Source organism: Carettochelys insculpta, chromosome 2, assembly GCF_033958435.1.
Source record: "Carettochelys insculpta isolate YL-2023 chromosome 2, ASM3395843v1, whole genome shotgun sequence".
Lineage (NCBI taxonomy): Eukaryota > Metazoa > Chordata > Testudines > Carettochelyidae > Carettochelys > Carettochelys insculpta.
Window position 1 is genome coordinate 74,067,684 of NC_134138.1, and position 12,265 is coordinate 74,079,948.

The following is a 12,265-nucleotide window of genomic DNA, read 5'->3' on the forward strand; positions in this document are numbered from 1 at the left end:
AGGGCAGCCAGCCCTCAGCGCTGCCTGGACTGTGGAGCTGAGCCCCCTGCCCTCCCCTCCTGCAGCCCTCAGAGCCATGCAGAGCAGCGGTCTGGCACTGCGGCAGCAATTTAAAGGGCCCAGGGCTCTAGCTGCTGTCGCTGCCTCAGTAGCAACAGAGGCTGGGAGCCCCAGACCTCTTTGAGTTGCCAGACCTGGGGGAAATTGCAATGTTAGGGGGCCTGGGCCAGGCACACAATGCTTTAACCAGGTGTTCTAAAACAGTGGTTCAACCTTTCCACAGTACTGTGTCCCTTCCAGGAGTCTGATGTGTCTTGCGTACCCCCAATTTCACCTCACAAAACTGACTTGCTCCCAAAATCCAACACAAAAATACGGAAGAATCACTGCCCACCATTAGGGAAAAAGACTGACTTTCTTAGTTTTACCACATAACTACAAATCAGTTGAAATACAAATATAGTCCATCCATTTCAGTGTCATAATTGAGCCGGTTTTCTCACTTGCAAGCCTCCTCTGAAGCCCAACCCCCCAAGCATCAGAGCTGAAGCATTGACTTTGTGGGATCCCCTGTGACATGAGGGTCTGGTCAACTGCCATGTTTGCCCCCCCCCCATGCCATCTCTTCAGTTGCAACACCTCCTTGCCCCATCCCACAGCCCTCCTTGGGAATTCAATGACTAGGTTAAGGAACATTAATCTACGTGAGCTTAGACCCCTGAGAACATCTGCCTACCTCTAGGGTTATGAATACCCTGTTTGAGAACCATTGTTCTACCATATAAGAGAAAGAAATAGTTCTGAAAAATCTCTGTTGGTCTGTAGTTCCTACCTGGAAAGAACACCCTTTGAATTTCACCAGACAATTAACATTCATGGCTAATGACTTGGGTTCAGAACAGAGTTTTTCAGTATGAAAAAAAAATTATATGCAATCAAGTTTATCTAAAAATAAAGATTAAACTTAAATAAAAGTCATGGACTAAAACTGCGTCTTGATGCTATACACACTTGCTTACCTGAGTGATTTTATAGGCACAAGTGGTTTTCTGGAATTTGTTGGGACTACTTGCCTGTCTAAAGTTACTCAAGTAAACAAGTGTTTGTGGAATTAGAGCCTAGATATGCATCTTTGAAGAAAGCTGGCTTTTATAATAGCAATAAAAATACTCTTAAAGAAAAGGCATAAGCCAACCTTTATTAAAGACATCACAAAAAAAAGTCACCAGATGTGTTCAAAAAGCAAATGGATTAAGAAGAGCTCATTTAAGAAAGAACAGTTTCAAATAAGGCCACTTTATGGGACTATACCAGCTTATGGTGGAACATAAAGACAATTCCATTTTCATATTAACGATGAGAATTATTTGTTATATGTCACTTGAATCTTAACTACGCGTACTTTGCAGCTATTTTATAAAATAACATAAATTTGGTTTATATGGTTTTAATAAAGAAATTAAAGTGAGATTTACTTAATCCCTCACATTAACAGAGAAAAACACAAAAATAATTAAAAATTATATGTTTTAAAGTCTGAAAAGTGCATTAAATATTTTGTTTATTGTCTGTTTTCCCATCCTTGTATCCCTTCCCAATTTCTTTACAGTATCCTGGTAAACTTTGTTGTTTGGCCCTGTATAACTTCCAAATAATTAGCTTGTTGTAGTAAATCCCTACAGAAGCCTAGTGTTTTCTTTTCCCTATTCTGACCTAAGTCCTACAATTTCAGTGGCCAAGATCCACTGAGGTATTCAGGCTCCAACTTTCATTCCACCCCCTAAATACCTTTGTGCATCAGAACTTGTGTAACTAATTATAGAAGTGAAGCAAGAATGAATGTGACTGCAGTCAATTGCAGGATCACGTCCTATGACTGGGACATTGCAGTTGCCCAATGTATTCAAGAATATTTAGGTATTACAGAGGTTGTAGAGTTGTCCAAAGTAATACAATTCTAGCAGCAGACAACAGCTTGCTGATTTCTTCACTATGTGATAGAAGAAATCCAGAGATTGCCTAATAAGCAGCAGTGGTATTTTGCTCATTTGGTGTATCTCAGCAGGAGGAGGTGACATCAGTTCTGCAGTATGTATTAGCTACCTGTTGGTTCTCAGATGGCATTCAACATGTTGACCTTATCATGCCATTTGGGAGTTATTTAGCAACTTCTGGATGTGTTCTATTTGAAAGAGAGAGTGAACAAATAAGCAAGTAATTTTCTGCTGCTAGAATATTATTTATTACAGGCAATTATTTCTACAGCCTCCATCTAGCTTAAACTTTCTACGTTTGCAGGGGCTAGACTTTTTTTTGGGGGGGAAGAGGGTGGGGCATGGATATGTAGGTAAACATCAGTCACATTGTATACATGCACACACCAACAAAAATACTTCCATTGATGATGACTGAAATTTACAGAGAAGCAAAGCATGACAATGTTACTTGAATATTTATTAAAGTCCTTCTTAAATTAGAAAAAAGTGTAGTGTAACAATGTGTTGTAATACTGGCAATTGACAGAACCTGTTTAGCTTTTTTTACTTTTGTCTGTTTTGCTAATGTGATAACACTGTGTCTATCAATGGTTTGAGAAATATCAGCTTTTTAATCTCAATGGCTATTTTTATCAATTATAATTTGCTCCCCTATAATTTCCCATAACTAGGGCATTAGAGTCAGTAAAAATCTAAAGGCATATACATCAAGTAAAACTATTCAAACTCTAGCAAGCCTCCTTGTGTTATATAAAGCCACCAATTATTCAATCCATCCCTAAGAAATTGCCTTTCTCCATACGTGGCCCTGCCTAGTTGGAGAAGAACAGAGCTGGTAGAGCTAGAATTGTCTTAGCACACCACCGAGGGAAGCTGCTGGCCAAGTATTTTCTGTGAGAGTCCACTGATGGTTTGGGAACTTACTCTCCAAAGTAGCCCAGATTTATTAGCCTATATGAATTCTGCAGAATGCTCATCTATTTGGGTCAGAATTTTAGGAGTGTTGACATGAGGGTGGGGTGGGGTGAGGATGTCCAGCAGGGGAATAGGGCTTTGCAGGAACTAAGGTTGGGAAATACTGTCTGGCTTCTTTTGTGTGGAGAAAAGCTGTTGGATTGCTACTGCCATTGCTCTCTTAATTATAAGGCACTTTAATTTTGTCAGGGTGCCTAGAACATGAGACAAGCTTTCCTTGCATGCATTTTGAATTATAAATACATTTTTAAATATATATTTTGGTAGGTTTAGCTTTTTGCATTCATTTTATGACCATAAACTTGCTCATACTAGAGTCATAAATAAAACTTCAGTTCTGCAGCTGTTACTTACATTAGTAACCCTTACTCACACAAGTAGACCCACCAGCTTCAGTGAGACCAGCTGTATGAATAAAGACTACTGGTGTGAGTACTTCATTGCAGAGTGGAAGACTTAGTAGAATTTATAATCAGAGGAATACAAATGTAAGCGTCAATAAATCAAAACCAGTTCAGGGATATAAATGTAGTAACCCAGTACAGAGAGAAGTTTCAGTAAGGTACAATAGTTTCAAAGGAAGCAGGAGAGAAATTAAACTGGAATGACTCTGCTTAAAGATTTTTTTGCCTGTTTGCTGTTTTACAAGACCTGTGAGTGCTCTAAATTCTCCTTTTGAAAGGTAGGCTAGCAACTCTGCAAAATAACTTTAAATTTTAGTTATTTAAGTTTTAATCAAAGCATGCTTCTGATTTTCAGAGAACAAAATCAAAGGTTCCTCTTAATGAAAACCATTTGATCAGAAACAAAAAAGCATTGTTTCGGCTTCAATCATCAGGAAATGATGGAACAACCAGAAGAATGTATATGTTGAGAAGTCCAAAGATAAACTCTGCAAGCTGGTATCCTCAAGACACAATGCATTTCACAGTATAACTAGTTTCTACTTCAGTCCTCTAAGAAAATTTGCATTTCAATAGCTTTCTAATTGTGAGTGGCCCATGCAGCGAATAAAATGGAGAAATTAGTTCTAAATGGGATTTTTAAATGGTATCTTTCCTACACTTTTTAGTACTTATGAAAGGAAACCATTGTTAAAAAGTACATTGTAGGATTATTTTTATTCTGGGTTAAGGGAAACTTACCGACCATATCCTGCAATAGGAAGTAAAAATCTGCCTCAACGCTCATTTACAGCTTTGCCCTGATGCTAAAAATAAAAGGGGTGTTCATAGAGCACACCTTAAACATTGGCATGAAATAATGCTTGCCTTCACTGACAGTCTTGTATGGTTCCATCTTACTACCATTCCTGCTGAATGTTTCTTTGTAGAGACCTGGAGGAGAGCTCAGAACAGTGTGTTCAACTCTTGTAGGCACTGAGCATAGTTGCTCAGGCTTGGTCTGTACTAGGATATTAGGTCAAATTTAGGTGACTTAGATCGAATTTCTAAGGAATCACTCCACACTACAAAGTTCATTCTGTTGACTTTAAGGGCTCCTACCGTTGACTTGTATACTCCTGTTTTTTACAAGAAGTAATGCCAAATTCCATCTTGCATGGTTGACCTTACAGTAGTGCAGATGGAGCGTTGTGAAATCCAACATTCTTGGCCTCCTGGAAGTGTCCCACAGTGCCCTATTGTGGCCACGCTGGCCACCACTTTCAACTCTGCTGCTCTCCAGGTGTGCAGGAAACAGCCTGGGAAAATCTGAATTTCCTCTCCTGTTTGGCCAGTGTGACGAGCGGAGCAGGCACCACACCTCAGCAGCACATCGGACCATCAATTTCCAGGGTCACGAATGAGCTTCAGCCTGGAGCATGCAGGAGATCCAGAACCTCATTGCTGCGTGGCAGGAATGCATCTGTGCTGGGAAACCACAAAGCAGCAAAAGAAATCATAGAATTCATAGAATTCTAGGACTGGAAGGGACCCAAACACACATACCAACATCTTGCAGTGCATGGAGGAGAAAAGATGCACCAGGGATGGCCAGCAGTGCCAAGTGAAAATAAAGGCGCTCAGGTAGGCATACCATAAAACAAAGGAAGCAAACAGATCTTCTGGGTCATTGCCGCAAACATGCCACTTCTTGAGCAGCTGCATGGGATTCGAGGAAGTGACCCAACCACTGCCCCCAAAGAGTCTGTGGATACCTCCACAGAGATTCCTCAGGAGGCCTCTGGCATCAGCAAGGAGAACATGGTGGTGGAGGACAACAACAATGGCCAGCAGGCGAATGGAGCAGCTGATCTTGCCGACAGCCAGGAACTTTTTGTAACCCTGGATCTCATCTCCTCCTCCAAAGACATTTTGCAGCAGGACCCTGATGTTGGGGAGGGCACCTCTGGTGAGTTCTCATTTCTTAATCATGCTACAAGGCAATTGTGTGCGATATCTGGCAGCTGCCAGATATGTTAATGTGTCTGGGGATGGACTGCAGATCCTCCTTGCACATCTCCGTAAACTTCTCAGACAGCTACTCTTTAATTCTTCTCACAAGACTTTTGGGGAGGCCTGCCTTACTCTGACCTCCTCAACAGCACACTTTGCCACACTTAGCCACCGTGCTTACCTGTCCCCAAAGCCCTTGCCATGAACTCCTTTAGTGTCCCATAAATAATAGAGATTAAGATAAAAAAGTGTATTTATTGCTTGTCTTGCATGGGGGTGGGAAGGACACATAATTCAGCAGGCACCTACTTAACAATAACAGACATGACTGTCATGTCACTATCTGGTCATCCATAAAGTTGCTTTTTGAAGCCTTCCTGGTAAGCCTCACTGTGCTCTCCTTATTGACCTATTGTCTGGTCGCTTGTAATTATTGGCCAGGTGTTCTACCTCTGTCCTCCAGCCTGGCATGAACATTTCCCCCTTGCTCTCCCATAAATTAAGCAGCACACAGCAGGCTGCCATCATGAGAGGAATGTTGCCTTCACTAAGGTCTAACTGAATCAGGAGACTTCTGAGTCTGGCTTTTACACAGCTAAATGCACATTCCACTACCATTCACCACTTGCTCAGCCTGTAGTTGAACTGCTCCTTGCTGCAGTCCAGGCTGCCTGTGTATGGCTTCATGACCCAAGGGAGCAAGAGGTAAGCTGGGTCACCCAGAATCACTATTTGCATCTCCACATCTCCAATGGTGATTTTCTGGTCTGAGAAAAAATCTCATTCTGCAGCTTTCTCAACAGACCAGAGTTCCTAAAGATGCGTGCATCTGGCACCCTTCCCACCATCCCATATTGATGCTGGTGAAATGACCCTTGTGATCCACCAGTGCCTGCAACACCATGGAAAAGCACCCCTTGCCATTTATGTACTCTGGCAAGGAGGTCTGGTACCAAAATCAGAATGCGTGTTCCATCTATCACTCTGCTACAATTAGGGAACTTCATCATGGCAAAACCATCCACTATGTCCTGCACATTTCCCAGAGTCACTGTCTTTCTCAGCAGAAAGGTATCGATTGTCTCTGCCACTGGATGGCAGCAGCCCCCACTGTAGATCTGCCACTCTGAAATGACTGGTAGCTGTCTGGTGTTGCAAGCTTCCATAGAACTATTGCCACATGCTTCTGAACTGTCAGAGCGGGTCTCATTCTGGTATTGCAGTGCTTTAGGGTGGGGAAAAGCAATTCACAAAGTTCCATTAAAGTGGTCTTATGCATGCAGAAGTTTTATAGCCACTGCTGAAATCATCCCATGCCTGCAGAACAATGTGGTCCCACCTGCCTGAGCTTGTTTCACAGCACCAGAACCGGCACTCCACACTGTACAAAGCATCAAGTGCAGCCAGCATCTCCCCATTCCTTCTCTCCACTGTTTCCCTTTCATGTATGTCTGTGTTCTCCTCCGAGTCTTCATTGCTCTCATGGCTGTTTAGGCTCTGCACAGAGCACAGCACAATGCGGGAGGTGCTCATACTTGCCACAACAGTTTTAAGTTCCATGCTAGTCTTGCAATGGCATCTGCACTAATATGAAAAAAGGGCACAAACATTCTTTGCCCTTGCTTTCCAAGGGGAGGCAGAGAAGTACACTCTAGGATGCTGATAACACACTCACACTCACCTGTGGCACATTTTTGTCCCATCAGACACTGGGATCTTAACCCACAACAATGCAAAGGGGCAGCAGGCGCTGTGGAATAGGTACCTACAGAGCATTACTGACAAAATCAAAGCTGGCAATGCTAATGGGGCCACACACCATCAACTTTATGTACCAGTGTGGACATGAACCCTCCACTTTGTAAAATCGGATGCCAGAAAATCGACCTTAATAAATTTGACCTAATTGCATAGTGTAGCCACACCCTCAATAGTCAACAAAATGCCAAACAATACTGAACCCAAAAAAATACTGTACCTAGCTAAATAGGGTGGCTCACCCTCCCATGCGACTGTGCTGGTGGTTGGAGCTAAAATTCAGGTACTTACCTGTTAGTGTAAGTACAGAAATAAGGCACTTTCAGCTAACATCATAACCTAAAAGAGTAGTGTCAGGTAGCGTAGTCTACCTGTAGTGTATTAGTACAGTAGTCTCACTGTACTAGCTCCCTCTGCAAATATTTGGCAGCAGGATTTAGTCATTTGGGCCATGGAAGACATGTTCCAGACCCTGCCATGGGAATGGCACTGAAATATGCAGAGACTCACCCAGGCATCTGTTAGGCTCCAGTTTTAAAATATGATCTGTGTGTTTAGAATATACTGAGAGAGTTACAAAACACTGCAGATGAGGAGGAGGCAGAGAACACATACACGCAGTGAATTTGATTAAATCTATGGATTTTCTGCTTTGCAGCTCCTGAAAGCCACCCTGGATCATAAAAATGCAAATATTTGATTAGTGACGTGTGAGTATGGAGTCTTCTGTATTCGGTAACTGTGAGGTTTGGTTCTTCATCAGATGTGGCTACATTGCGTGATGCACTGGAGATCTGTCTGTACCTCTTATAAATTTTGGATGATTTTATGAAATTGTGTCATGGAATACCTATGCATATGTGGATCCACCTGGACTTAGCAAAGTTGTGTCATAACCCTGCCAGGCCAGAGACAGCAGGGAATGATCAGCAGGCGTAGGGCTACCAGCTTTCCTAACTGGATACCTTTGGCTACAAATGGTGCCTGGTCTGGCTGGCTGGATGAGTTGGCAATCCTAATTCAGCACTCAGGTGTCCTCTCTTCAAAGTAAAGCGCCTTGGCAACAACAGGTTTGCTTCTGCCTGGGAGAAAAACTTATCTTTATTTGGAAGGAGGGGTGTTGGGATCTATGGAAAGCTACCAAATGGAGGAACGAAAGAGCAGCAGGGGTCTATAACTGAACACGCAGAGGGTAACTGGCAGGGAAAGCCATTTTGCATTAGATTAAAATGCGAGAGTCTGCTACAAGGGAAGGGCAGGCACAGGGGTGGAGGTCCCTCCTGCCAGAACACAGTTGATCTCCCTAGGGAAGGATGAGTAGTGTAAGACATTGTGTTTAGCATGTTGTGTTATATGATCTATGTTCTCCTGTGCTTTATCTCTTCAGTCTAGAGCATAAAGTAAATGGACTGAACAAAATGTGTATGGATGTGCATTGGCTGCTTCACAACTGATGCGTGCCCCTGAACAAGTTCAAACTGTAAACCAAAAGCATTGCACCATTTGGCATGGAGCTCTGAGGCGTCTGGATGAGCAGCTCTGTGCCCAGAGGGGTTAGGTGACTGGACAGTGGGTTCCGCTACTCAGAAGGAGGGGGCTGCTTAGAACATCTGTGCCCTGAGATTGTTTCTAGGAAGAGCAAGATTGGGGCAGAGGTTGAACTATGTTCAGCATCCAGGAGCATAAAACATCTTTGGGGAATCCAGAGTACAGAGACTTGGATTTCCCTTCACAGATGTTCTAGTGCAGTGGTCAGCACCCTGTGGCTCCATGAGGCTCTTAAAAGAATCAGTTCAGCTGCCAGCACTGAAATAATGGAACTAAATTTAATTGGTGTAAGGGCCACCAGGGTTGCGGGAGGGAGCTGGCCATTAAACCAATTAAATTTAGTGCCATTATTTCCATGGCACCAGGGCAGGGAGCCACTCGTGCTGCAGGTGGGGGAAGTGCTGGAGAGCTGGGTGGAGGGCTGAGCGAGTCTGCCCCCCCCGAAGCCGCACGGCTCCGCTGAGGCAGCAGCCACGGAGGAACACTGGCAGCGCACAGAGCTATAGGAGCTCACCAGCTAAGGTGGGTTAATCCTGGGGATGTGGGTGCAGGTTTGGGGCTGAGGAGTTAAGCCTGGAGATGGGGAGTAAGTTTGCAAGATGGGGTAAAGCTTGGGCGGGGTAAGGAGGCAGATTTGTGGGCTGAGGTAGGTAAAGCCTGGATATGGGGGCAGGATTGTGGGCCAAGAGGGGTAGAGCCTGTGAATGGGCAGCATGTAGAAGGTTGATGTAAACATAGCTCTTTCCTGCTTAAGAGCCTATCCCAAGGCTAAGCGTTTCCCTTGTTCTCATTTGCTCTGTGATCCAGGGGTGAAAGTAGCAAACTTTCTAACTGGTACAAATCATTGTGTGTGTGCTTTTCTTAAAATAAAAGTTACAAAAAGTACAGTCTGATGTTATTTATTAATGACTGTCTCGTATTCACGGGCACTGCAGCTCTTGAAGTATTGATTTTGTAGTTGAATTTGAAAAAATGGCTCTTCTCGCTATTTTGATTGCAGACCCCTGTTGTAATGGCCGGCCGGAAAGGGGTGCTTGCTGAGGTCTGACATAATGCACAATAAAAGTGGAAATAGTGGGAATAACAAAATCCTGACAGAACAAAACAAGGCCAGGTAACTTTAACAAATTACATAGCCTGCAATGCCTGTTAATAATGTAAGTTAAAGATCCCCTTCCACATAAGAAAACTGATCTGCATATAACCCATCAGGGACCTCAAATATGTTTTTTTTTAAATAAAATAATTATAGGTGTGAGCCTTGTAAAGTATGTTCTCTCTCCCCATGTGTGCGTGTGTGTATACACACACACGCACACATATATAAATAATTGGGTCATCATCCCCTTTAGATGAATAGTGCAGGGCAAATTTCTGTTGGTTGCCTTTTGGATTCTGTTCACATGCATTTCTAAGCACACCAAGAGCAATCTAAGATTTGAAGAGCCACTGTAAAAACACATGGTCCATTCTGAAATTCTTCCCCCATAAAAATATTGGTGAAAGCTGTACAGAAATGGAATTACTGCCTAAAGTTTCTTTCCAATAGTGCAATAAACTATATCTGCATAACTGACACTCTGGCTATAATATGACCACTATCTTTTACAGCTATTCTCATTATTTTGGTTTGCAGAGAAGTTACTGAGTTTGAAAGGACATCTGTTTCAGATATGTAAGAGGTTCTGAAAGAAAGCAGCATCTCTGAACTCTGTTAATGCTAAAGTGCATACACACGCATTTTTACAAGGTTTATTTTTCATTTAATTTCGGAAATGGATTTGTATTATTAGCAAACCCAGAAATAAGTCTTTAATAGTAACAGAGCCCTAGAAAATTCAGTACATCTGAGTCAGTGTTGCCTCAATCTTCTTTTTGTCAATCAAAATTCCCGCTTCGCTAATCAATTGGAAAATGTGATCTGGGCACTTACAATAGCTCATTTCTTTGGGTTCATTTTCAAATTGTCATTCTTGCCCTCATCTCACACCATTTGTAAGTGCATCTGTTACTGTTCAAAAGACTTAGTATTCACTAGGATATCATCCAGTAAAGACAAGATGAATGAAGCATGATATATAGTACCCGCTAGACTGGGGTAAGCAATCTTTTTACATCAGCCCCACCACCACCCCTAGCCTGTCTAATGAAATCCAAACTGATGGAAATTTCAGGTATGTTCATATGAAAACAATCCTTTCAGCATGTGTAAGAAACTGTGTGTACAGCAGGATCTCAGAGTACGCACACCCGGAGTACACAACCCCGCTCCTATGTGGCTGACCCCCGATTCCTACAGTAAACCTTGGAAATACACAATTTCCAGTTGTGCTTAACTCATGCCCACATGGCCCTAGATCAGCCCTCTGCCTTCCCAGCTCCACTCTCCACCTGCGCATAGCTCCTGCTACCCTCTACCCCCACCTCTGGCTCTAGCTCACCACCCCTCAGGCATGACTCCAGCTCAGTCTCCCTGGCCCTGGTTCAAACTCCTGCTGGCTCACCACCCGCATGCGGCTCTGGCTCAAACCCTCCTTTTCCCACCGTGTGCAGCTCCAGTTCAACACCCCCCCACCCCGCCATGGTTCAAACTCCTCGTGTGCGGCCCCAGTTCCATCCTCCTGCCCCGGTTTAACCCGTTCCCCACACAGTTCTGGTTCAAGGCTCCCCTCCACGCACAGCTCTAGTTCAACACCCCCACACGCAGCTCCAGTTCCATCCTCCCACCCCAGTTCAAACCTCCCATGTGTGGCTCCAGTTCAAACCTGCCCTGCCTGCCCCCCACCCTGGTTCAAACCCTCCATGCTCTGCTTCAAACCCCCCACAGCCCAGTTCACCACCCAAGCAGGGCTCCAGCTCACCACCCCTGCTCACAGCTCTGGCTCAGCTCCAACCCTCACCCCCCTGCAGCCCTAACCCACCCCAGGCTTAGCCTCCCCACCCACCTCCCACAGCCCCAACCCACTGCCAGGCTTAACCCTCCTGAACTGCCCCCCCATCCCAAGGACTTACCTTTCTGCTGCTTCCCTGGCTGCAGAAGGTGTGCTCTGCGGGGGAAAAAGCCAGACCCCCATTTACCTGAAATGTGGGTTACGTGAGGGTGCGTGGAATGGAACCCTCGCGTAACTCGAGGGTCTACTGTAGAATGTAAAATTGTTATTAATCGGTATATAAATGTGAATACACATACATAAAAAAGTAACATATTTCAACATTTTTAATGAGTGGCTGAGCATGACAACCAGCAGACAATTGTGCTGTGCTCCCTTATGAAATTTCTCGCCCCCTCAGGGGGCCCATCCCCCTAATATGCGCACCCCTGCTCTAGATGAGCAGAGCAGATCACGGCCCCTATTGGTGGAATCTCGGTTAACACTGACAATGCAGATCATAATTCAGAATATTACATTTGAGACAAATTGTTCAATAATTAAGTTTTGCTAATTTAAAAATGCTTTTAACTAAATATTGTATTTTAAACTAACTTAATTTGACTTAAGTAAATTGACAAAAAGTGGATTGTTATATTAGCTTCATATACAGTACTTATTTGTAATACCAAATCTATTGTATAAGCACAAAGGAGCTTGC